Genomic DNA, 25,000 nt, shown 5'->3' on the forward strand with positions numbered 1-25,000 from the left:
TACAGCGTTAACGAATGCAAATTGAAATGAACATAAGTGTGTAGCAAGTCTTTAAAACGATGACCTCTGGATTGGCTTGCTGACTGATTTATTAGAGGTCATTCCAAGAAGTCACGGTTATTAAACCGCCTACAACAATAATAATAAATAATCCATCTAATCGTCCAGAGCCGATTCTGATCCATAACATCATCTGATCCACGCAGCATTGCTACGTTGGCAGGAAATCTAATTCATAAGACAAACAATAAGCCGCGAGTTCTTCTGGTGTTTGGAAGTCAAATATTAATATCTCGGCAGCGAGGTGATCACTGAACTCCCACACGGAGATGATTATTAAAGTAAATGTGTCGATTCTACAGAGAAGCATCAGCTTTCAGTTTATTTGATGAAGCCCATTTTAAACTAAGCCCATTGAGATCATTACGCCACGCTATTACATTTATTTAATATGTGCATTGAGAGTTATTATGAGAGGTTGTGGCTCAGTGGTAGAGGTCGTAGCTCAGTGGTAGAGGTCGTAGCTCAGTGGTAGAGGTTGTAGGTTGTAGCTCAGTGGTAGAGGTTGTAGGTTGTAGCTCAGTGGGTAGAGGTCGCAGCTCAGTGGTAGAGGTTGTAGCTCAGTGGTAGAGGTCGCAGCTCAGTGGTAGAGGTCGTAGCTCAGTGGTAGAGGTCGTAGCTCAGTGGTAGAGGTCGCAGCTCAGTGGTAGAGGTCGTAGCTCAGTGGTAGAGGTCGTAGCTCAGTGGTAGAGGTCGCAGCTCAGTGGTAGAGGTCGTAGCTCAGTGGTAGAGGTCGTAGCTCAGTGGTAGAGGTCATAGCTCAGTGGTAGAGGTCGTAGCTCAGTGGTAGAGGTCGTAGCTCAGTGGGTAGAAGTTGTAGGTCAGTGGTAGAGGTCGTAGCTCAGTGGTAGAGGTCGCAGCTCAGTGGTAGAGGTCGTAGCTCAGTGGTAGAGGTCGTAGCTCAGTGGTAGAGGTCGCAGCTCAGTGGTAGAGGTCGTAGCTCAGTGGTAGAGGTCGCAGCTCAGTGGTAGAGGTCGTAGCTCAGTGGTAGAGGTCGTAGGTCAGTGGTAGAGGTTGTAGGTCAGTGGTAGAGGTTGTAGGTTGTAGGTCAGTGGTAGAGGTTGTAGCTCAGTGGGTAGAGGTCGTAGCTCAGTGGTAGAGGTCGTAGCTCAGTGGTAGAGGTTGTAGGTCAGTGGGTAGAGGTCGTAGGTCAGTGGTAGAGGTTGTAGGTCAGTGGGTAGAGGTCGTAGGTCAGTGGTAGAGGTCGTAGGTCAGTGGTAGAGGTCGTAGCTCAGTGGTAGAGGTTGTAGGTCAGTGGGTAGAGGTCGTAGGTCAGTGGTAGAGGTTGTAGGTCAGTGGGTAGAGGTCGTAGGTCAGTGGTAGAGGTCGTAGCTCAGTGGTAGAGGTCGTGGCTCAGTGGTAGAGGTCGTGGCTCAGTGGTAGAGGTTGTGGCTCAGTGGTAGAGGTCGTAGCTCAGTGGTAGAGGTCGTAGCTCAGTGGTAGAGGTCGTAGCTCAGTGGTAGAGGTTGTAGGTCAGTGGGTAGAGGTCGTAGCTCAGTGGTAGAGGTTGTAGGTCAGTGGGTAGAGGTCGTAGCTCAGTGGTAGAGGTCGTGGCTCAGTGGTAGAGGTCGTGGCTCAGTGGTAGAGGTTGTGGCTCAGTGGTAGAGGTCGTAGCTCAGTGGTAGAGGTCGTAGCTCAGTGGTAGAGGTCGTAGCTCAGTGGTTGAGGTCGCGGCTCAGTGTATTATTGTGTCATATTTTTCAGCCAAATCAAATAGTTTACAGAATATTCACCCTTTGTTTCCTTATAATACATTTATGACTTGCCCAGGGCTTGTATAAAGGAAATAAAGTACTCATGGTTTCCCTGCAGGGACTCGAGGGACGCTCGTGGTCCGGTTCTAACAGGCCGGTTCTGGTCCCTGGTTACATTGTAGCGACGTGCTGGGGGAACCAGAGGGTTTCCTCTGGTTCCCCCAGCACGTCGCTCATCCGTTCCCCCCTCCAGGCAGTTTACAGTTGTTCTTCCCCCCCTCTCCATCCCTCCCCCCCTTCCTCCCTCCACCACGCTCCATCCCATAATCCGTCTCCTGTGAATGTTTAGCCCCCTTAAGACCAGCGCTCTGCCTCTCCCACGCACTCTCACCCGTCTTGTTTTTGTCTTCCTCTTCATCCTCTCTTCCCCTGTCGGTGTCTCTCCTCCTCTCCGTAACTTTTATTACATCAAACAGAATTGTCTTCTGAGGCTTCTTATTTATAATATATACATATATACAGTATATACATATATATATATATATATATATATATATATATATATATATATATATATGTATATTTGAATTGTAGGGATGTCCTTTTGGCCCACAGTTATTAGTAATTAAGTATGTTACAATATCAGGTCTGATCTCATTTGTCTTCATAATCAGCTCTAGTGCTCTGCACCTCCAATAATGAGGAGAGATACAAAAAAAAACTGCATCAATAGCTTTTATTTTTAATACGCAGACATTTTCCCCCGAGATCCCATTCATGAAAGTGTCGTCGGTAATAATAATAATAATAATAATAATAATAATAATAATAAATTCTATTTGTATTGCACTTTATATTTAGCAATCTCAAAGTGCTACAGAGCAGAAAGTTAAAACAAGAACATTTTAAGATAAATTTAAAATAATTTAAAAGCAGAGCCTATAGAGGATATTTTAGCAGTAAGCTTTCTTAAAAAGGGTTTTCAGGTCACGTTTAAAGTCCTCTGCAGTCTGTGGGGCCCTCAGATGGTCGGGGGGGGGGGGGGGGTTCCACACCTCGGAGCTGCAGAGGAAAAGGCCCGATCGCCCATAGTGCGGAGCAAGGTTCTGGGGTGAAAGAGGAGGTCTGGAGGGTGAATGAGGAGGTCTGGAGGGTGAATGAGGAGGTCTGGAGGGTGAAAGAGGAGGTGAATGAGGAGGTCTGGAGGGTGAAAGAGGAGGTCTGGAGGGTGAATGAGGAGGTCTGGAGGGTGAATGAGGAGGTCTGGAGGGTGAAAGAGGAGGTGAATGAGGAGGTCTGGAGGGTGAATGAGGAGGTCTGGAGGGTGAATGAGGAGGTCTGGAGGGTGAATGAGGAGGTCTGGAGGGTGAAAGAGGAGGTGAATGAGGAGGTCTGGAGGGTGAATGAGGAGGTCTGGAGGGTGAATGAGGAGGTCTGGAGGGTGAAAGAGGAGGTGAATGAGGAGGTCTGGAGGGTGAATGAGGAGGTCTGGAGGGTGAAAGAGGAGGTGAAAGAGGAGGTCTGGAGGGTGAAAGAGGAGGTCTGGAGGGTGAAAGAGGAGGTGAATGAGGAGGTCTGGAGGGTGAATGAGGAGGTCTGGAGGGTGAATGAGGAGGTCTGGAGGCTGAATGAGGAGGTCTGGAGGCTGAAAGAGGAGGTCTGGAGGCTGAATGAGGAGGTCTGGAGGCTGAAAGAGGAGGTCTGGAGGGTGAAAGAGGAGGTCTGGAGGGTGAATGATGAGGTCTGGAGGCTGAAAGAGGAGGTCTGGAGGGTGAAAGAGGAGGTCTGGAGGGTGAATGAGGAGGTCTGGAGGCTGAAAGAGGAGGTCTGGAGGCTGAATGAGGAGGTCTGGAGGGTGAAAGAGGAGGTCTGGAGGCTGAATGAGGAGGTCTGGAGGGTGAAAGAGGAGGTCTGGAGGCTGAATGAGGAGGTCTGGAGGCTGAAAGAGGAGGTCTGGAGGCTGAATGAGGAGGTCTGGAGGCTGAATGAGGAGGTCTGGAGGGTGAAAGAGGAGGTCTGGAGGGTGAATGATGAGGTCTGGAGGCTGAAAGAGGAGGTCTGGAGGGTGAAAGAGGAGGTCTGGAGGGTGAATGAGGAGGTCTGGAGGCTGAAAGAGGAGGTCTGGAGGCTGAATGAGGAGGTCTGGAGGGTGAAAGAGGAGGTCTGGAGGCTGAATGAGGAGGTCTGGAGGGTGAAAGAGGAGGTCTGGAGGCTGAATGAGGAGGTCTGGAGGGTGAAAGAGGAGGTCTGGAGGCTGAATGAGGAGGTCTGGAGGCTGAAAGAGGAGGTCTGGAGGCTGAATGAGGAGGTCTGGAGGCTGAAAGAGGAGGTCTGGAGGGTGAAAGAGGAGGTCTGGAGGGTGAATGATGAGGTCTGGAGGCTGAAAGAGGAGGTCTGGAGGGTGAAAGAGGAGGTCTGGAGGGTGAATGAGGAGGTCTGGAGGCTGAAAGAGGAGGTCTGGAGGCTGAATGAGGAGGTCTGGAGGGTGAAAGAGGAGGTCTGGAGGCTGAATGAGGAGGTCTGGAGGGTGAAAGAGGAGGTCTGGAGGCTGAATGAGGAGGTCTGGAGGGTGAAAGAGGAGGTCTGGAGGCTGAATGAGGAGGTCTGGAGGCTGAAAGAGGAGGTCTGGAGGCTGAATGAGGAGGTCTGGAGGGTGAAAGAGGAGGTCTGGAGGGTGAATGAGGAGGTCTGGAGGCTGAATGAGGAGGTCTGGAGGCTGAAAGAGGAGGTCTGGAGGGTGAATGAGGAGGTCTGGAGGCTGAATGAGGAGGTCTGGAGGCTGAAAGAGGAGGTCTGGAGGCTGAATGAGGAGGTCTGGAGGCTGAAAGAGGAGGTCTGTAGGGTGAAAGAGGAGGTCTGGAGGCTGAATGAGGAGGTCTGGAGGGTGAAAGAGGAGGTCTGGAGGGTGAAAGAGGAGGTCTGGAGGCTGAATGAGGAGGTCTGGAGGGTGAAAGAGGAGGTCTGGAGGCTGAAAGAGGAGGTCTGGAGGCTGAAAGATGAGGTCTGGAGGGTGAAAGAGGAGGTCTGGAGGCTGAAAGAGGAGGTCTGGAGGCTGAATGAGGAGGTCTGGAGGGTGAAAGAGGAGGTCTGGAGGCTGAAAGAGGAGGTCTGGAGGCTGAATGAGGAGGTCTGGAGGGTGAAAGAGGAGGTCTGGAGGGTGAAAGAGGAGGTCTGGAGGCTGAATGAGGAGGTCTGGAGGGTGAAAGAGGAGGTCTGGAGGCTGAAAGAGGAGGTCTGGAGGCTGAATGATGAGGTCTGGAGGCTGAAAGATGAGGTCTGGAGGGTGAAAGAGGAGGTCTGGAGGCTGAAAGAGGAGGTCTGGAGGCTGAATGAGGAGGTCTGGAGGGTGAAAGAGGAGGTCTGGAGGCTGAATGAGGAGGTCTGGAGGCTGAATGAGGAGGTCTGGAGGCTGAATGAGGAGGTCTGGAGGCTGAATGAGGAGGTCTGGAGGGTGAAAGAGGAGGTCTGGAGGGTGAATGAGGAGGTCTGGAGGGTGAAAGAGGAGGTCTGGAGGCTGAAAGAGGAGGTCTGGAGGCTGAAAGAGGAGGTCTGGAGGGTGAATGAGGAGGTCTGGAGGGTGAAAGAGGAGGTCAACTCTGAGTGGGATGGGGAGTAATGGTTTCAGAGTTGGCCGATGTTCCTGAGCTGATAGAAAGCTGTCCTGGAGGTGTTTGATGTGGGTGTCATCATCTCCATTTTAACACCTAGGTTGGTGACAGATGTGGAAAGAGGGACGTTTGGACCAGAGAAGGTGATACAGGTGATCCAAAGCAGCTGTTAGGTCCAGGAGGACGAGTAGAGATGGGGAACCGGTATCTGCTGCCATCATGAGGTCATTGGTGACCCTGACCAAGGCTGTTTCAGGCCGGAAACCAGACTGACACTTCTCAAACAGGTTATTGTCTTTGAGGTGATCGTGAAGTTGTTGAACTTTGGACAGAAATGGAAGATTTGAAATGGACCTGTAGTTGGAGGAAACTTCTGGATCCAGGGTGCAGATGGGATATGGCCGGCCAGGAGGGAGTGGTTTATGATCTTGGTGATTAATGGAGAGATGTTAATAGAGAGATGGCAGAGGTGTTTGTCTTTAGCAGAGCTGATGGGAACGCACAGAGTGGGTCATCAAAAAACGAGCAAAAGAAGTACATGAGCTCTATTGTTTGTTTTCTAGGTGTTTGAAGACTCCACTTCTGGTGTTGCGACATCCCCAAATTAAAAAAGGAAATGATATTTTTATGATATTCATATCCAGAAACACGTGACTTTGTGTTTGAGTGTCACATCGACTGTCACATGACATTCAAAGTGAGCTATCCCGCTGACGAGCAGGTCAAGAAGATCACGATATTTCTCTTTTTTTAATGATGGATCCTAATAATCGGAGGATTTGGGAAACGCTGACAGAAATATGTCAAAGTGAGTTTGAGGGAAGTGCCGAGTCGGCAGAAAAATCCATTTCTGCTGTCAGAGCGGATCAGAGAGAGGAAACTCCCAAGCTGAGGTATGTATGTATATATATATATATATATATATATATATATATATATATATATATATATATATATATACATATATATATATATGTACATATATATATATATATATATATATTTATATATATATATATATTTATATACAGAGAGAGAGAGAGAGAGTGTGAAGTCGAAAAAAGCTGCTGAAAAGTGTTGCAAAGTTGCGCAACGCGACCCTCTTCCTCCTCCTCCTCCTCCTCCTCCTCCCCTTCCTCCTCCTCCTCCTCCTCCCCTTCCTCCTCCTCTCCTCCTCCTCCTCCCCTTCCTCCTCCTCCTCCTCCCCCCCCCCCTCACTTTGCAGAGCAGTGAACTGCCTGTGTTAGCGGTGTGTTTCCAGGGAAACACTTTACAAATATAAAGAATAAAATGTTTTATTGAGGCTCCGGTTGAAGAGCGAGGTCGGATTCTCTTGTGTGTCCCCTCGGAGAACATAGAACATAGAACATGGAACATGGAACATTAAAGAAACGGCGAGGGGAAATGGGTTTGATGGCGTAACCATGGTGACAGAGTGCACCTGTAAGGGGGAGGTGGGGGGGTCAGGACACGCTGTGATTGGTGCTCATTAGTTTTCTGTGTTCTGCATTGATATTTTAATATCAAGAGAGCAGCGGCAGAAATCAAAAGTGTCTTTAAAACATATTTAAGACTCATCCTGCACCTGGATCCAGGATGACCACGCCCCCCCAACAGGTGTTTTCAATGCTGCCAAATTGCACGTCTGGGCCGTGTGGGCGTGGCCGTATCGCGTTTGATTGGCAGCCGCGTCCCTCTCCCCCCGCACCAGAAACGGAGCTCTGGATCCGGACGCGTCGCGTCACTGCAGGGAAACAGACAGCGGTGAGATCAACAACGCTCCTTTTCACCTCGATGATGTCATCACTCCTGGTGTGACGAGTTGACAACAGGTCGTGAAGTGTGCGTGTGCGTGTGCGTGTGCGTGTGCGTGTGCGTGTGCGTGTGCGTGTGCAGCGGCTGTGAAATCAGTCTCCGTGTGGGGGTTCTTCAACTTCCTCTTCTTCTTCCTCTTCCTCCTCTTCCTCCTCCCCCCCTGTGTCTTCAATCTATCGGCTCTAACTCACGATTCCTCTCACGTGTACCGGTTCTTGTGATGCCGGTTCTTGTGATGCCGGTTCTTGTGATGCAGGTTCTTGTGATGCCGGTTCTTGTGATGCCGGTTCTTGTGATGCCGGTTCTTGTGATGCAGGTTCTTGTGATGCCGGTTCTTGTGATGCAGGTTCTTGTGATGCCGGTTCTTGTGATGCAGGTTCTTGTGATGCCGGTTCTTGTGATGCCGGTTCTTGTGATGCAGGTTCTTGTGATGCCGGTTCTTGTGATGCAGGTTCTTGTGATGCCGGTTCTTGTGATGCAGGTTCTTGTGATGCCGGTTCTTGTGATGCAGGTTCTTGCGACGCTGGTTCTCTGCGCTGAGCCTTTTGTTGTCTCTTCCCCCCCCCCCCCCCCCCTCTATTCTCCACCAGAGCCTCCATGTTTATATGACCGGCTCACAACAAAAGCAACAACACAAAGGAGTCACATGTTTGTCAATAGCACAAAGGAGCGTTCATAATTCATGTGATACGGAAATACACACAAGAGTGGGAGGAGCTAAAATATTAAACAGGAAGTAGCCGTCAGCGTCTCATGGCAGCGATAAAAAACACATTGATTATGTTTTATGAGCTTTTTATGGGGAAACAATAAAAGTATTAACATAAACAACAAAAAGGGTTTGTGTTCCTCGTCACGTTTGTTGTGTTCCTCGCCACGTTTGTTGTGTTCCTCGTCACGTTTGTTGTGTTCCTCGTCACGTTTGTTGTGTTCCTCGTTACGTTTGTTGTGTTCCTCGCCACGTTTGTTGTGTTGCTCGTAACGTTTGTTGTGTTCCTCGTTACGTTTGTTGTGTTCCTCGTCACGTTTGTTCTGTTCCTCACAACGTTTGTTGTGTTCCTCGTCACGTTTGTTGTGTTCCTCGTTACGTTTGTTGTGTTCCTCGTAACGTTTGTTGTGTTCCTCGTTACGTTTGTTGTGTTCCTCGTCACGTTTGTTGTGTTCCTCGTCACGTTTGTTGTGTTCCTCACAACGTTTGTTGTGTTCCTCGTCACGTTTGTTGTGTTCCTCGCCACGTTTGTTGTGTTCCTCGTTACGTTTGTTGTGTTCCTCGTCACGTTTGTTGTGTTCCTCGCCACGTTTGTTGTTTTCCTCGTCACGTTTGTTGTGTTCCTCGTTACGTTTGTTGTGTTCCTCGCCACGTTTGTTGTGTTCCTCGTTACGTTTGTTGTGTTCCTCGTCACGTTTGTTGTGTTCCTCGCCACATTTGTTGTGTTCCTCGCCACGTTTGTTGTGTTCCTCGTTACGTTTGTTGTGTTCCTCGTCACGTTTGTTGTGTTCCTCGTTACGTTTGTTGTGTTCCTCGTCACGTTTGTTGTGTTCCTCGTTACGTTTGTTGTGTTCCTCGTTACGTTTGTTGTGTTCCTCGTCACGTTTGTTGTGTTCCTCGTTACGTTTGTTGTGTTCCTCGCCACGTTTATTGTGTTCCTCGTTACGTTTGTTGTGTTCCTCGTTACGTTTGTTGTGTTCCTCGCCACGTTTGTTGTGTTCCTCGCCACGTTTGTTGTGTTCCTCGCCACGTTTATTGTGTTCCTCGTTACGTTTGTTGTGTTCCTCGTTACGTTTGTTGTGTTCCTCGCCACGTTTGTTGTGTTCCTCGCCACGTTTGTTGTGTTCCTCGCCACGTTTGTTGTGTTCCTCGTCACGTTTGTTGTGTTCCTCGTTACGTTTGTTGTGTTCCTCGTTACGTTTGTTGTGTTCCTCGCCACGTTTGTTGTGTTCCTCGCCACGTTTGTTGTGTTCCTCGCCACGTTTGTTGTGTTCCTCGTAACGTTTGTTGTGTTGCTCGCAACGTTTGTTGTGTTCCTCGCAACGTTTGTTGTGTTCCTCGTCACGTTTGTTGTGTTCCTCGTCACGTTTGTTGTGTTGCTCGTAACGTTTGTTGTGTTCCTCGTAACGTTTGTTGTGTTCCTCGCCACGTTTGTTGTGTTCCTCGCCACGTTTGTTGTGTGTGTGTGTATATATATATATATATATATATATATATATATATATATATATATATATATATATATATATATATATATATATATATATATATATATGGGTATTCCTCAGAGCTGTCATGACTCGCCTTGAGCCACAGCTCAGAGGAACCAAAGCCCCGGTGGCTCGGTGCCTTCAGGGCCTTTAGAAAGAAAGACACCTCGGCTGTGACTCGACTAACCGGATTAGATGAGACGGCTGCGACGTAATAGAGACCTTACATCGTGTGTGTGTGTGTGTGTGTGTGTGTGTGTGTGTGTGTGTGTGTGTGTGTGTGTGTGTGTGTGTGTATTCCCTGCATGCTTTCTGCTGCTGAGAAATGTGTAATTCTGACTGTACGCCAGACTGGGTGTGATTTATTTGTGTGCGTGTTATTTCCGATCGTCGTGTGTGTTTGTTTGAGAGCGTTTTCATTCCCAGCACGCTTCCTAGTGTGTGTGTGCGTGTGTGTGTGTGTGTGTGTGCGTGTGTGTGTGTGTTTAATGGATTCCCTCCATCTCACTAGAGCTGCATGGGACCACAAAGTTAATGAGCAACTGATGTTCCAAAGATGCCAGAACACTTTAACTACATTCATTACAGCGCAAACCAGCCACACACACATGCACACACACACACACATGCACACACACACACACACACACACACACACACACACACACACACACACACACACGTACGTCTTTTGCCATCTACGAATTTCTTACTTTTAAAGGGGGAACTCCAAGTTAACAAAGTGTTGCGTAACGCCTCGGGCTTGAAGGCTCCGTATTCATGGCTCTCATCGCCACGCCCCCTTTTCAGGGGGAGGGGCCAATCTTGTGGGCCGTCGCCCTGTTGGTTTTTTTCATCTCAGTGGGGTCAGAACTTCCTCTGTTGCTTCTCTAAAGGCTGTGAAGGGAGAACTTTAAAGTGAGGACGTCATGTTCTCACCTCAACAGGTGTGTGTGTGTGTGTGTGTGTGTGTGTGTGTGTGTGTGTGTGTGTGTGTGTGTGTGTGTGTGTGTGTGTGTGTGTGTGTGTGTGTGTGTGTGTGTGTGTGTGTGTGTGTGTGTGTGTGTGTGTGTGTGTGTGTGTGTGTGTGTGTGTGTGTGTGTGTGTGTGTGTGTGTGTGCATGCATATGAAGCACCGATAAGCCCCACGAGTGAGAGAGAGAAAGAGGTCTGTAATGGCTCCTTCATGGATGACTCGCCCACTTTTAATGACTCCATCCTCTATAGTTCTTTCCATCCTCTATAGATCTCTCCATCCTCTATTTTTCTCTCCATCCTCTATAGTTCTTTCCATCCTCTATAGATCTCTCCATCCTCTATTTTTCTCTCCATCCTCTATATTTCATTCCATCCTCTATATTTCTCTCCATCCTCTATATTTCATTCCATCCTCTATATTTCTCTCCATCCTCTATATTTCATTCCATCCTCTATATTTCTGTCCATCCTCTCCCTCTCCATCCTCTATATTTCATTCCATCCTCTATATTTCTCTCCATCCTCTATATTTCATTCCATCCTCTATATTTCTCTCCATCCTCTATATTTCATTCCATCCTCTATATTTCTCTCCATCCTCTCCCTCTCTATCCTCTCTCTCTCCCACTCTCTCGTCATCCCTCACTTCCCTCCTCATCTTCTCCCTCCCTCTCCTGTCGAGCATCTCTGAGATAAAGGAGGGGAAGAAAAGAGGTGGAGAGAGGAACAGGGATTCATCTCTTTTTCCATTTTAATATTTCATCCACACATGGAATTTTTTTGGAGTCGTTCAAGTCGCAAAAATAAGACTCATGACTATTTCATCATTTTGCCACCGTTTCATTTCCTGTCCCATTTCCTCCCTTTCTTTTCCTCCTCAGTTACTCTTTCTCCTCCTCCTCCTCTTGCATTTATTACATAACTTTCCATCTGTCTGTCATCTACCTTTTGGCACAGTTTCAATTTGCGCCTGAAGATTTGAGAAGAGAGAGATATTACGATAAAGTATCTGAGAAGCGGAGCTGCAGCTTCCCTTCATCACTTCCTTCCTCTGTTGTTTCCTTTAAGAGTTGAAGTAAAAAAAAATGGCTTCATTTCTAAAGAAAAAGGAAGGAGGTGCATCAAGCAGCTGTTGCGCCTCCTTTTCACGCATCAAAGCTCTCGTTGCCTTGATGACGTTAACAGAAAGTTGATGGAAATGTTCAAATCTTTATTAAAAACATAATGAACTCTCTCTCTCTCTCTCTTGAGTCTTTTCTCCGGGTTATGTATTTGTGACACGTTTGAGTCTCGGGCCGGCACCAAAGAGGGCAACACACACAATCGTGAGGGCAGTAACAGCTTTTATTTGTTCTGGTTACGCTTCTGGTAGCGCACGATCCAGGCATCCGCTACCCGTTCCCACTCTCCTCTCCAGCTACTCCTGCTCTTATATGGAAGACACACACACACAATTGATCCCAGCTGAGGCTGATTTACACATCACGACACCGTTCCCTGAACCCCCCCCCCCACCCCCCCCCCCCCCCGCTCCACCCACTCTGCAGCTGAGCCTAACCACACCCCGCTGCCACAGTATTAATGTACAGATAAATGTACCATAGCTGGCCCCTTGTCATCCTCATTTTAATAACTGGAGAGAGTCAACACTCCTCTATGGGATGTTTCCACCGAGAGGAAGGGGGGGAGCTTGTGTCTTTTCATGATAAAACCCTCCCTTGCTGTCACTTTGAGAGAGTTCTCCGTCATAACTCAGTGATGAAGCTCTCTTCTCTTTCTCCGTGAGAAATGCAATCTCACGTTTAGCCAACGCCGATATGAAGCTTCAGCGGTCGCTCTATTAAAGTTATCCAAATGAAGTCAATATCTACGCTTTGACGGCTTATTGGACGTGAGTGGCATGTTAAAATAAAGGAGAGTGTAACTGTGAGGATACTGGAGCCTCTCGGTAGCGCTGCTCGGATCATTTGTTTGAGTTTGGGATGTGAGACTTCTGCTAATTTAAAAGTTAGAGCCTGAACTTTCACATGTATCTTTGTTCATATTTCTGAAATGGGTGACCGCCATGACTCCTCTGGTTGTATAGAAGTCTATGCTTCATGTGTTAAAGCTGCATTATCTCTCCTGACCACCAGGGGGCGACTCCTCTGGTTGTATAGAAGTCTATGCTTCATGTGTTAAAGCTGCATTCTCTCTACTGACCACCAGGGGGCGACTCCTCTGGTTGTATAGAAGTTTATGCTTCATGTGTTAAAGCTGCATTCTCTCTACTGACCACCAGGGGGCGACTCCTCTGGTTGTATAGAAGTCTATGCTTCATGTGTTAAAGCGGCATTCTCTCTCCTGACCACCAGGGGGCGACTCCTCTGGTTGTATAGAAGTCTATTCTTCATGTGTTAAAGCGGCATTCTCTCTCCTGACCACCAGGGGGCGACTCCTCTGGTTGTATAGAAGTCTATGCTTCATGTGTTAAAGCGGCATTCTCTCTCCTGACCACCAGGGGGCGACTCTAGTGGTTGGAGTGCTCTGGTCGACCCTGGTCTTTAAAGCTCCTCCTGGTCTCCTGGTTTCCAGTTCAATGTAATGCTCCTTAGATTCGTCGATGGCCTCTGAATGTATTGCGTGTTCTTTTCAGGGCCTTCGCAACATACTTTGAAGGACTTTGGGACGAATATGAACTCCTTCTTTAACTCTGCGTCCTCCATCTTTTCTGCTATTACCTGCAGCAACTATGCAAATGAGCCCCTATTGATTACCACGCGTGCTTTATATCATTATGAGCGTGCGACGCGTCCAATAATCTCTCCGGGAAGTTTCTGCGAGACGCAGGAACGCGTCCATAAAGCAAGCGGCGCCTCATTAGGGCGACAGCGCCTTCCCCTCCTTCACCGTCTCCTCGTCCTCTGTTTTCATCATCCCTCCTGTCTCCTCTCCTCCTCTACTCTCCCATCGCCTCTCGCTTGCGTATTTGACTTTCCTCATTTCCTTTTGATCACTTTTCATCCCCTCAAACATTCGTCACGTTGCTCAAAACTCGCTCTTGGTATTCTTCACTCCCTCGTTTCCTTGATGTCGCTCCCTCTCTCCTCGTTTCCTTGATGTCGCTTCCTCTCTCCTCGTTTCCTTCACGTCGCTCCCTCACTCCTCGTTTCCTTGACGTCACTTCCTCTCTCCTCGTTTCCTTCACGTTGCTCCCTCACTCCTAGTTTCCTTCACGTTGCTCCCTCACTCCTCGTTTCCTTCACGTCGCTCCCTCACTCCTCGTTTCCTTGACGTCGCTTCCTCTCTCCTCGTTTCCTTCACGTCGCTCCCTCACTCCTCGTTTCCTTGAAGTCGTTCCCTCTCTCCTCCCAGTGTGACCTTGGTTTCCCCCCCCCCCCCCCCCCTCCGCTCTGACAGGTGGTGAATATATTATTTAAAATACCTGTAAACAGATTTAACCTCCAGCAGCGCCGCCGTTCCTTTTGACGTCACCAGACAGATTGTCCTTTGTCCTCTAGGTCCAGATGGAGCTCAGGGCTGTGGCTGTGTGTGTGTGTGTGTGTGTGTGTGTGTGTGTGTGTGTGTGTGTGTGTGTGTGTGTGTGTGTGTGTGTGTGTGTGTGTGTGTGTGTGTGTGTGTGTGTGTGTGTGTGTGTGTGTGTGTGTGTGTGTGTGTGTGTGTGTGTGTGTGTGTGTGTGTGTGCGCACGCGCACACACACACCACAGCCGGTATGATGCATTTTTGGTTTGGTCTAAACATAGACTGTATATAAATTGTCACTGTGATGTCATCCATCACCCCCTCCTGAAGTGAGGTTTCAACAACACACAATGTGAAACACCCAGACAGGAGACGGCGTGGTAGCAACCTGTCAATCACCTCGGAGCCGTCAGCATTGTCTTCACTTTCCCAAACTGGGAGATTAATATAGTGTTGACACTTTGTGCTTAACACATGATTATTCCTCAAGACCCATTGTCTTGAATCCATTGTCAAGACCCTCCAGTAACTGAGTGCTGACCCGTGTGGGTCAGACTCCGCCCGGGGCTGAAACATCGACCCGAGACCCTTGAATCAAAATCAAAATGTCATCCTGAACTTCTCCTGAAGCCCAAAGCATCGACATGTGAGTTCACCTGAACTCGAGTTACGGTCCCGTAAGCCAATCGGCTGCTCGCTTCAAGGCCAGATGTGTGTCAGCAGAGTGGGTTGTCATGAGGGATTCAGCAATAGGTCACTCTGCAACCAGCCCATCAGGAAGTGATTGATGGGGCCCTTAAAAAGGAACCGTCTGTCTTCCCCTGTCGCTCAACGGGGATCACCTTCCACCGCCATGCTTCACCTTATTTCTCTTTCATGGAGGCGAAAGACAAACATTGGACCCGAATTATGTGGAAGAATTTGAAATAAATGGGTACATTCTAGTTTTAAAAGCGTGTGATAATCAGTGATAATACGTCATATTTACAGTAGATAAAGATGTGCAATGAAATGTAAAACTAAAAATTATAGGAGGGTAAATGTTGGGTTTAAATAGACGGTGCAGTGGCTACAGGGGTCATTTAAAGGGTGCACCTGAACGTGAAGACCCCTCATGGTTCCCCCAGAGACCCGGTGACGTTGTGCATCTATGCAGTAAACTATACTAACTATACTATCTATACAGTACACTATACTAACTATGCTATCTATACAGTAGCTATACTAACTATACTATCTACACAGTAAACTATACTAACTATACTATCTATACAGTAACTATACTATCTATACAGTAAACTATACTAACTATGCTATCTATACAGTAACTATACTAACTATACTACCTGTACAGTAAACTATACTATCTATACAGTAACTATACTATCTATACAGTAAACTATACTAACTATACTACCTATACAGTAACTATACTATCCATACAGTAAACTATACTAACTAAACTACCTATACAGTAACTATACTATCTATACAGTAAACTATACTAACTATACAGTAACTATACTATCTATACAGTAACTATACTACCTATACAGTAACTATATTATCTATACAGTAAACTATACTAACTATACTATCTATACAGTAACTATACTAACTATACTAACTATACTATCTATACAATTAACTAGACTAACTATACTATCTATACAGTAAAGTATACTAACTATACTACCTATACAGTAACTATACTAACTATACTATCTATACAGTAAACTATACTAACTATGCTACCTATACAGTAAACTATACTATCAATACAGTAAACTATACTAACTATACTACCTATACAGTAACTATACTATCTATACAGTAAACTATACTAACTATACTATCTATACAGTAAACTATACTAACTATACTACCTTTACAGTAACTATACTAACTATACTACCTATACAGTAAACTATACTAACTATACTACCTATACAGTAACTATACTAACTATACTATCTATACAGTAAACTATACTACCTATACAGTAACTATACTAACTATACTATCTATACAGTTACTATACTAACTATACTATCTATACAGTAACTATACTATCTATACAGTTACTATACTAACTATACAGTAACAATACTAACTATACTATCTATACAGTAAACTATACTAACTATACTATCCATACAGTAAACTATACTACCTATACAGTAACTATACTATCTATACAGTTACTATACTAACTATACTATCTATACAGTAAACTATACTAACTATGCTATCTATACAGTAACTATACTAACTATACTACCTGTACAGTAAACTATACTAACTATACTATCTATACAGTAACTATACTAACTATACTATCTATACAGTAAACTATACTAACTATACTACCTATACACTAACTATACTATATATACAGTAAACTATACTAACTATACTATTTATACAGTAAACTATACTAACTATACTACCTATACAGTAAACTATACTAACTATACTATCTATACAGTAACTATACTACCTATACAGTAACTATACTAACTATACTATCTATACAGTTACTATACTAACTATACTATCTATACAGTAACTATACTATCTATACAGTTACTATACTAACTATACAGTAACAATACTAACTATACTATCTATACAGTAAACTATACTAACTATACTATCTATACAGTAAACTATACTACCTATACAGTAACTATACTATCTATACAGTTACTATACTAACTATACTATCTATACAGTAAACTATACTAACTATGCTATCTATACAGTAACTATACTAACTATACTACCTGTACAGTAAACTATACTAACTATACTATCTATACAGTAACTATACTAACTATACTATCTATACAGTAAACTATACTAACTATACTATCTATACAGTAACTATACTAACTATACTACCTATACAGTAACTATACTAACTATACTACCTGTACAGTAAACTATACTAACTATACTATCTATACAGTAACTATACTAACTATACTATCTATACAGTAAACTATACTAACTATACTATCTATACAGTAACTATACTATCTATACAGTAAACTATACTAACTATACAGTAACTATACTAACTATACTATCTATACAGTAAACTATACTAACTATACTATCTATACAGTTACTATACTAACTATACTATCTATACAGTAAACTATACTAACTATACTATCTATACAGTAACTATACTATCTATACAGTAAACTATACTAACTATACAGTAACTATACTAACTATACTATCTATACAGTAAACTATACTAACTATACTATCTATACAGTTACTATACTAACTATACTATCTATACAGTAACTATACTATCTATACAGTTACTATACTAACTATACAGTAACAATACTAACTATACTATCTATACAGTAAACTATACTAACTATACTATCTATACAGTAAACTATACTACCTATACAGTAACTATACTATCTATACAGTTACTATACTAACTATACTATCTATACAGTAAACTATACTAACTATGCTATCTATACAGTAACTATACTAACTATACTACCTGTACAGTAAACTATACTAACTATACTATCTATACAGTAACTATACTAACTATACTATCAATACAGTAAACTATACTAACTATACTACCTATACAGTAACTATTATATCTATACAGTTAACTATGCTACCTATACAGTAACTATACTAACTATACTACCTATACAGTAAACTATACTAACTATACTATCTATACAGTAAACTATACTAACTATACTACCTTTACAGTAACTATACTAACTATACTATCTATACAGTAAACTATACTAACTATACTACCTATACAGTAACTATACTAACTATACTATCTATACAGTAAACTATACTAACTATACTACCTATACAGTAACTATACTATCCATACAGTTACTATACTAACTATACTATTTATACAGTAACTATACTAACTATACTATCTATACAGTTACTATACTAACTATACAGTAACTATACTAACTATACTCTCTATACAGTAACTATACTATCTATACAGTAACTATACTAACTATATTCTCTATACAGTAAACTATACTAACTATACTATCTATACAGTAAACTATACTAACTGTACTATCAATACAGTATACTAACTATACTATCTATTATACAGTACACTATACTAACTATGCTATCTATACAGTAGCTATACTAACTATACTATCTATACAGTAAACTATACTAACTGTACTATCAATACAGTAACTATACTATCTATTATACAGTAAACTATACTAACTATACTATCTATTATACAGTACACTATACTAACTATGCTATCTATACAGTAGCTATACTATCAATACAGTAAACTATACTAACTATACTATCTATTATACAGTACACTATACTAACTATAGTATCTATACAGTAACTATACTAACTATGCTATCTATGCAGTAACTATACTATCTATACAGTAACTATACTAACTATACGGTAACTATACTAACTATACTATCTATACAGTAACTATACTATCTATACAGTAACTATACTAACTATGCTATCTACACAGTAACTATACTATCTATACAGTAAACTATACTAGCTATGCTATCTACACAGTAACTATACTATACAGTAAACTATACTAACTATGCTATCTACACAGTAACTATACTATCCATACAGTGACCAATACGGCGCTTGAGACATTGATTAGTGAGAGGAGAGGCATCGACTGTACACACACACACACACACACTAGGTCAATGTCAGTGATCATGGATGAGCCAATGGGTTCTCTCGTGGTCCCTCTGGAGGCATCAGTCCATGCCACACCTGCTCGGTCCCTCAAACCAGCAGCTCAAGGTTTCACGTTTCTCCTGTTATGTTTCTACAAGGGGCATAAATATATAAATATAGAAGGTGAAGGGAAGTTATGATGCAACAGGGTCCTTGGGGGGGGGGGGGGGGGGGGGTCTACTGTAATTCCACATTGTTGGTAAAAACAGAAACTATGTACACTTGTAATAGCCAGAATCTGTTCCACCCGTCCAGCACCCAACCTCCTCTTAGACCTCCTCTTAGACCTGATCAGACCTCCTCTTAGACCTGATCAGACCTCCTCTTAGACCTCCTCTCAGACCTCCTCTTAGAGCTCCTCTTATTCATCCTCTTATACCTCCTCAGACCTTCTCTTAGTCCTCCTCAGACCTCCTCTTAGTCCTCCTCAGACCTCCTCAGACCTTCTCTTAGTCGTCCTCAGACCTCCTCTTAGTCCTCCTCTTAGTCCTCCTCAGACCTCCTCTTAGACCTCCTCAGACCTTCTCTTAGTCCTCCTCAGACCTCCTCTTAGTCCTCCTCAGACCTCCTCTTAGACCCCCTCAGACCTCCTCTTGTGTTGTCACTTGTAGCAGACCAGGCTGGAGAACGTTTGACCTCAACCAGATTTCTAGAACCTCGTCCTCTGGGTTTGAGACCCTAAAAGAAAAGTTCCGGTCTTTAGAGTCACGGCTCTGACTCGTACTGACGACGTCGGACGTGAACCAAGACAATATATCAAATAATAATATAAATCTATTCTAACTATGGACTAAATTACAGAACATTAGCATATTGTCCACCAGCACATTAGCATTAGCATATTGTCCACATTAGCATTTTGTCCACCAGCACAAAAGCAAGTTGCTTATAATTGCTAATAATTCATTCCTGTTATGGAAAGTGCACATATATGTAATCTGGTGAAAATATGAAACGATGACTCGTGTTCCCACGAAGAAGAAGCATTCCCACGATTATTGAGGATCTTCAGAAGTTCTCCCCTTTTCCTTTAATTCAGTAATTCATAACTTACAAAAACAAAGAGAGACGTCACGTCTTCAAGAATCCAAATGTGTGTGTGTGTGTGTGTGTGCGTGTGTGTGTGTGTGTGTGTGTGTGTGTGTGTGTGTGTGTGTGTGACAAATAATTGTCTTCATATTTTTGGGGGTTCTGGTTTCACAAACAACCAGTTTACAGTTTAATTAGAACCATTAAAGAAAGATAAGGCTCAACACTGTACTGCTCGATGCCGATTGGTCGATACTGTGCAGAATCTATTCTCAGAGATGAACTTCAACCAACAGTGTTGTTGTTTTTGTTGTTGTTGTTGTTTCAATGCACATGTCTGGGTGCAGTTCATTCGTATGGAAACAGGAGACGGAGCCCATTGAAACGTTCTTTATGATTTTAAAGTCCTCATCTTTTAATGACTAAGATCCTCACCTGTCGGGTCCTCCGGTACTTTTATTTTTGTAAAACCACGACGGTTCCTTTTTTTTTTATGTGTCTGTTCGTCGGGTCACAGAGAACCAAACTGTGAAGAGGACGAGGAACATATTTATAGCACAACTTCTTCTGAGTGATCCGTCAGCGTCGTGCCGACAAACCTCGTCGTTCATCCTGCAGAATAAAAAGAGAACCCAGGAACCCGCCTCGGTTCTCTTTTTATTCTTGTTCCGTGAGACGGAGGAACCCGCCCCGGTTCTCTTTTTATTCTTGTTCCGTGAGACGGAGGAACCCGCACCGGTTCTCTTTTTATTCTCGTTCCGTGAGACGGAGGAACCCGCCCCGGTTCTCTTTTTATTCTCGTTCCGTGAGACGGAGGAACCCGCCTCGGTTCTCTTTTTATTCTTGTTCCGTGAGAGACGGAGGAACCCGCCCCGGTTCTCTTTTTATTCTTGTTCCGTGAGACGGAGGAACCCGCCTCGGTTCTCTTTTAATTCTTATTCCGTGAGACGGAGGAACCCGCCTCGGTTCTCTTTTTATTCTTATTCCGTGAGACGGAGGAACCCGCCCCGGTTCTCTTTTTATTGTCGTTCCGTGAGATGGAGGAACCCGCCCCGGTTCTCTTTTTATTCTTGTTCCGTGAGACGGAGGAACCCGCCTCGGTTCTCTTTTTATTGTCGTTCCGTGGGAGACGGAGGAACCCGCCTCGGTTCTCTTTTTATTCTCGTTCCGTGAGACGGAGGAACCCGTCCTTCATGTCGCCGTCTCTGAGTCGTGTTCTCAGAGCTCAGAGATAACGTCCATATTTCACTGGATGGTTCATCTCGCTGACGGGGGGGGGGGGGGGGATATATATAATATTTCATGAAATATACAGCAGCTCTATATTAATCTTGACACTCAGCCTGTCACACGAAGTTCGGGATTTAATGTGTTCTCCGACATGAATCATACATGTGGAGAGCTGCTAGCCGTGGAGGGTTTTACTTTTTAAAAACACAATTATATATAATTTTGCAATCAGTCAGTTGTTCCGTGTGTTTTGTATATATTCCGTCACTTTGATCCCTTAATAAATTACACTTAATAATCATGTAGACGTACATATAGGTTAAAATTGTTCTAAGTGTATCAATGCGGCCCAACAACCGTCCCATTGGTTGTAATTGTGCTACTCTACAACACCACGATATCAATACGCGCATCTTCAATAACTTAACGATCACTTTGGTGAGGAAACATTTTCCTGTTTCAGCTTTAACACATGAAGCATAGACTTCTATACAACCAGAGGAGTCGCCCCCTGGTGGTCAGGAGAGAGAATGCAGCTTTAACACATGAAGCATAGACTTCTATACAACCAGAGTCGCGCCCTGGTGGTCAGGAGAGAGAATGCAGCTTTAACACCTGAAGCATAGACTTCTATACAACCAGAGGAGTCGCCCCCTGGTGGTCAGGAGAGAGAATGCAGCTTTAACACATGAAGCATAGACTTATATACAACCAGAGGAGTCGCCCCCTGGTGGTCAGGAGAGAGAATGCAGCTTTAACACATGAAGCATAGACTTATATACAACCAGAGGAGTCGCCCCCTGGTGGTCAGTAGAGAGAATGCAGCTTTAACACATGAAGCATAGACTTCTATACAACCAGAGGAGTCGCCCTCTGGTGGTCAGTAGAGAGAATGCAGCTTTAACACATGAAGCATAGACTTATATACAACCAGAGGAGTCGCCCTCTGGTGGTCAGTAGAGAGAATGCAGCTTTAACACATTTATATAGACTTCTATACAACCAGAGGAGTCGCCCCCTGGTGGTCAGGAGAGAGAATGCAGCTTTAACACATGAAGCATAGACTTCTATACAACCAGAGGAGTCGCCCCCTGGTGGTCAGGAGAGAGAATACAGCTTTTAACCATACTAAACTAATCTGTTAATTCATTGTCTGAGTACATTTTACTATTATAAATTAAATAGAGAAAACAGAATAGGTAGTCTTGAAGATCTGTTAAAATGTGTTTAAAATGAAATAAAAAAGTCCATTTAAGATCTTACCAGATGGAATTGAATGATTTGAAGCTTCTTTTCAAATCTTCTCAAGGTCAGCGGCTTGTTCGTGGTCACAGCTGGTTTTTTGCTTCGTGACAACTTCGTGACGACTTTCCCATTCCCAATAAATATATATATATCGGCCGACAGTTATTAAAAGGTGCCACACTGTGACAACCAATCAGTGTCTCAGCCTTTCATCACAGAGGAGTTGGTCTTCAAGTCAGCAAAGTGATACAAATAGTGTGTGTGTGTGTGTGTGTGTGTGTGTGTTTTGATGGCTCAGTGAATAGCGATAGCACTGGGGGGTTCAGCATGTTATGAGTCTGACACGGTTGGAGTCCTCATGGTACCCATGTGGGGTGGAGTCTGGGGGGACTCTGTGGGGCCTCTGGGGGGACTCTGTGGGGCCTCTGGGGGGGCTCTGTGGGGGGGCTTCTAGCGGTCTCAAAACCTGTTTAACTTGTTTACGGGCAAAGTCGCATTGTCAGTTCTTCTTTTTGCAAACTCTTTTAATTAAACACATTTTAATAAATCACATTTTAGTAAAACACATTTTAATAAAACACATTTTAATAAAACACATTTTAATTAAACACATTTTAATTAAACATATTTTAATAAAACACATTTTAATTAAACACATTTTAATTAAACACATTTTAATTATACACATTTTAATTAAACATATTTTAATTAAACACATTTTAATTAAACATATTTTAATAAATCACATTTTAGTAAAACACATTTTAATAAAACACATTTTAATAAATCACATTTTAGTAAAACACATTTTAATTAAACACATTTTAATTAAACACATTTTAATAAATCACATTTTAGTAAAACACATTTTAATTAAACACATTTTAATAAATCACATTTTAGTAAAACACATTTTAATTAAACACATTTTAATAAATCACATTTTAGTAAAACACATTTTAATAAAACACATTTTAGTAAAACACATTTTAATTAAACACATTTTAAAATGCTTCTCGCGGTGAAATCTCACTTCCAGACTTGTTGCATGCAGACAGCTGAGTGAGAGATGGATTAAGGCTTTGGGGCGGGGCTACGAGGTGATGGACAGGTCTCTACCTGTCCAAAAGGTCTTCACCTCCTTTTCCCCCAACTAACAAAACTTCTTCTCCTCTTTTGACCTTCACCGTTTCATGAGATCCATCTCAACATAAACATAAACATAAACACGTTCACGTAGCTGCTCCACGACGTTTTCACGTTTCATGAATCCATTACAGACGTTTATTGGACCTTAACCGCAGATTAATAACAACGGGCTCAAAGTGGGCTCGTCCAATCAGCTGGAAGCTGAACTTTGTTTGAAAACATAATTAGTCTCCGAGCGCATCGACATCAATAAGGAGACAATCTGAACGTCCACTTCGATGCAAAGACCTCCAAGACTGAGGAGGTGGAACTGAGCAACAAGGTCAACGAATGTTTGGACGGATTAAAGCTCTACGTAACGTCAATGTGACATCAATGTGATATTTATTAATGTTCTCCCAAAGCTGCTTCCACCTCTAGTAGAGACCAAGTGACAACATTATGTATATATATATTTATATTTATGCAATTTAGTTCCTGACTTCCTACAAGCCCAGAGGAGTCGACGTGAAGGTTGGTCTTCCTCCATCATCAGGACCAGATCTGAAAGAGGGTCCAGCACCCTGACATGAGGGACTGGACTTTGGGGGGGCTCTCTTTGAATGGACTTAGTGAGATTAATCAGGAAAAACACCCTGAAACACAGATCAATAATCCTTTTCATGATCAGCAGATGGATATTTCTTTCCTTTTCATTGATCTGCTTCTTGGTATCCAGGGTCGTTCCGGGGTAGTGACGGGGGGGCGGAGCTCCTCCACAGAATTTTTGACACGAAACAAAAGTATTTTTAAATGTTTCAACTGGACACAAGGCCAGTGCACCGCAGTACAGTGGGCTCCCAGTTCACCGGTAGAATCAGCACCCTGGACAGCGACCGTCATGTTTTATTGCTTTCGCAACACCGACGGCCAAATCCACCCGAGACCGATCTCCTACTTTAGAGCCTCTTGAGCCTTAATCCGCTAAAGATGAACGGAGCGGGAGGACGAGTGGAGTGTGTCGCCTCTTCTCGCCCTCCCACTGATCCCATTACATTGATTCATACTGGGAGCATTGCAGCTCATTGCTGAGCAGCATGATGGTGCTTCTTTAGGAGGAGTAAGGGACCTCCAGCACGATGCCGGCGCCTCCACTTTCCTCCACTTCCACTTCTCTCCACTTCCACTTCCCTCCACTTTCACTTCCCTCCACTTCCTCCACATCCACTTCCCTCCACATCCCTCCCTTACACTTCCACTTCCCTTCCACTTCCCTCCACTTCCACCACTTCCACTTCCCTCCACATCCCTCCCTTACACTTCCACTTCCCTTCCACTTCCCTCCACTTCCACCACTTCCACTCATGCACCAGAGCGTCCTCGCGGTCCAGTTCTAGTTTACTGTGTGTTGGTTCTCAGTGTGTTCGGCCCATCAGTATCCTCTCTCTTTGATAAAGACAAACGCACCAATCAGGGCCTCTCTCTCCTGCTCCTGCTCCACTGTCAGGCTCCGCCCCCTTCTATTCCTCCAGAGGTTGATGTGTCAGGCCCCGCCCCCTTCCTTTCCTCCAGAGGTTGATGCGTCAGGCCCCGCCCCCTTCCTTTCCTCCAGAGGTTGATGCGTCAGGCCCCGCCCCCTTCCTTTCCTCAAGAGGTTGATGTGTCAGGCTCCGCCCCCTTCTTTTCCTCCAGAGGTTGATGTGTCAGGCCCCGCCCCCTTCCTTTCCTCCAGAGGTTGATTTGTCAGGCCCCGCCCCCTTCCTTTCCTC

The 25,000-nt window shown here is 44.1% G+C and overlaps 1 protein-coding gene across 1 annotated transcript in view; it reads left to right on the top strand.

Annotated features, from left to right (window-relative positions):
* LOC117743578 (protein phosphatase 1 regulatory subunit 29-like) overlaps positions 1–25,000 on the top strand; it is a 102,454-nt gene that overhangs the window by 28,340 nt on the left and 49,114 nt on the right. The gene's annotated exons all lie outside the window — the stretch shown is intronic.

The sequence above is a fragment of the Cyclopterus lumpus genome, chromosome 1 (assembly GCF_009769545.1).
Source record: "Cyclopterus lumpus isolate fCycLum1 chromosome 1, fCycLum1.pri, whole genome shotgun sequence".
Classification (NCBI taxonomy): Eukaryota; Metazoa; Chordata; class Actinopteri; order Perciformes; family Cyclopteridae; genus Cyclopterus; species Cyclopterus lumpus.